The sequence below is a fragment of the Belonocnema kinseyi genome, chromosome 5, assembly GCF_010883055.1.
Source record: "Belonocnema kinseyi isolate 2016_QV_RU_SX_M_011 chromosome 5, B_treatae_v1, whole genome shotgun sequence".
NCBI classification, from domain to species: Eukaryota; Metazoa; Arthropoda; class Insecta; order Hymenoptera; family Cynipidae; genus Belonocnema; species Belonocnema kinseyi.
Window position 1 is genome coordinate 66,175,564 of NC_046661.1, and position 2,925 is coordinate 66,178,488.

The 2,925-nt window shown below is 33.4% G+C and overlaps 1 protein-coding gene across 2 annotated transcripts in view; it reads left to right on the top strand.

The window, feature by feature from the left end:
• Positions 1–501: 501 nt before the first annotated feature.
• The window catches only part of LOC117172498, a 50,340-nt gene continuing 47,916 nt past the window's right edge, over positions 502–2,925 (top strand). For both annotated transcript variants that reach the window (XM_033360495.1, XM_033360497.1), the window contains exon 1: positions 502–681. The gene's annotated coding sequence lies outside the window, so the exon portion shown is untranslated. The remainder of the gene's footprint in view (positions 682–2,925) is intronic.

The window sequence follows — 2,925 nt, forward strand, 5'->3', positions numbered from 1 at the left end:
AATATTTATATAATTTATATTTTATACATGAAATAACATAACCTAAAAATATACGCATATCAAGAGGCGCGCGATCTATTCAAATCATGAGAATCGTCAGCACCGAAATCTGGAAATATTAAAATCCCAATCTCCTGAATCGCCGAAGTGCTCCGACCGGCAATCGTGCACCTTCGAGTTTTCAAATTCAGAAGAGGAGAAATGGGTTGCGCGCGCAACTCAGTCATTTACAGCGTCTCCTACTATATTCACACGGGCATAGCCCTGTCATAGTGTTGGACCGATCTCATTTCAGATCTAGGATCACTGGCACTGCAGCTCATCACGAGTATCAAAAGGTAGAAGTGTTTGCATCGTACTTAAGCGAGGTGTCTATATGTTGCCATGGTAACCAATATGGTGGTTGTTGTATGTCGCGCGACTTGCACGCATTCTCGTCCCCCAAGTGGCGAGACCACAGTTTCTTGGATCATGTTACCCTAAAAACATGAACTGAACCTTAAAGTCTAAAGTCCAATCGAAAGCATACCGAGCGAAAAAGGCGCACAAATTATAACAAAGTGATATACTGATATGAACAAAATGAAATTTTTCGACATTTTTGTCATAATCGACGTTGATTTCTTTCTGCGTTTAATCATTTCCTAATCATTCGTCCACGTGCATCCGTCATTTATAAAGGTAAATGGTTTAGCTTTTATAATTTTGAGACGCAGTAAATTTGTTATTGAGGTTAGAAACTTACCGTTGACGTTTTGTTCGAATATTTGTACCGCGAAACCCGAGCATTTATATACTTTTGATATAATCCTGTTTAAATGTGTGTTGTGGCTAGTACGTTATTTTGAGCAAATATTACTGAATCGGTGACTCAAGTGTTTTGTCATTCCAGTATACCAAAGTTTGATGTCAAATACCAGACCTGCCTGTATTGAAACAAAATATGATGATAGATCTAATATTTTCGAAACTTTGCAACTACATGAACGCTGTGACTATTTAGCCCCACAGCCGGTTGGATAGTGACGGTAATTTATTTAACCGTTTCTATTAATCACGATATTTCGGTAAAAAAAAACCAATTCAACTAATTGTGTCATTTATCACGAAATTTCGTCACTAATAGCAAATTCATGGATGTGGGCTATTCATCATGGAATTTTATTATAAATACCGATTGAACGATATGGACAATTTATCTCGAAATTTGGGGAAGTATAGTTCGAACATAGCTATTAATACGGAAAATGTTATTTCATACAAAAAATGGAATTTTTATGAATTTATATTACAGTTTAAACATTGAAAATTCTAGATTGAATTAATTTGTGTGAAAAATTAATAATGTGTAATAAAAAGAATGCAAACTGTCCATAAGGAAAAATGTAATACAAGAACAATACTTTTTTTTTATTACAATTTATTTTTTTTTTAGAAATATGCTATCCATCACGAAATGTTGTGATGGATGGCATGTGATACTTAGAAAATTGTCGATTTTACCAGTTTTAGGTTCCCCCGGCTTTTTTTTTAGAATAATAAATATTTTGTCTTGAAAATTTGGGAAATGATAGCGAACATGCTAATGGACGTCCCCACACACTTTTTTTGTAGATTAATTCAAAAAAGTTTTAATTTAGCAAAATGTGATTAATTTGCATAGCGCTTAGGAAATTGTATCGATTTTTTTAGTGTTAGATTCCCCGGCTTTTTTCCTAGGATAAGAAATATTTTGTCTTCAAAATCTGGGAAATGATAGCGAACATGCTAACGGACGTCCCCACACATTTTTTTGTGTTTTTTTTTATCAACAAATTTTTGATATTGCTAACAACGTGCGTGTATATTTCGAGGTTATGAGTGTTGCAATTTACCCGAGCGTTACTTTCAAACTACACAATATTTTTGGCCGAAAACTTTGGTCTTACAAATAAACATAGTTACTAATCTCCCTGAACTAACCTTGTTTGCAGGCAATCAAAAAAGTTTATTTCATAAATAATTTCCAGATTATCGGAAAAGCAGAGATGAAAAACGATGTAACCTCAAAATAATGCATATTCATAAAATTTTTATTTAGAACAATAATTTTTTTTGTTATTATCCCTCAAAAAAGAGACTGGGGACGTCCGTTATGGTATTTTTAGCATTTCCGAATTCAGTTTTTAAAAATTTTCATTTTTGTGGAAAAAAGCCGGGGAAACTGTAAGTATTACATGCCCTTAATGGCCGATTCAAGGATCCAAGCTATTCATTACGGAATTCCCGTTTAAATACCCGATTCAACGATTTCGATTATGTTTTTTTTAAAAAGAAAAGTGTAGGTGTGTAACTGAACCTATTTATGTTGCCAGCCACAGGGATGCGTTCCGGTCACCCTTTGAGGCTTTGGAAGGGGGTATGGGTTTGATTAACATTATATCCGTGACCAGTCACAAGGGAGCGTTCCCCTCAGGAAACATCGGAAAAGGTTAAGGGTGTAACTAAAAGTATATCTGTCACCAGTCATTAGTGGGCCTTCCATCCGATTCGACTTCGGTTTTCTGCTGTAGAATGATTGCCGATCTGAAAGATTCGGAAGACTTCGGTGGTATGCTAAAAAAGACATTTTTAATAAAATACATGAATTTTGCATAAATGAAATTTATTTTCCATCTAGACTAATTTTCTGTACAAAAAATTAATGTTTCATCATAGTTAAAAAACATTTATGTTTAGCCAAAAACAAAATGAATTTTCTACAAAATAGTTACATTTTCAGAAAACAAATTTATCCAACTAGGTAATTTTGAATCATCAACAAAAAAAAAATTTCAACAAAGTATCGAAAATATTTTTAAAAAATCGTTAAAATTCTTTGAAATCGCTCTGAATTAATTATATCAACTGAAAATTACTTAGGACGTTTTAAAATATCATAAGAAA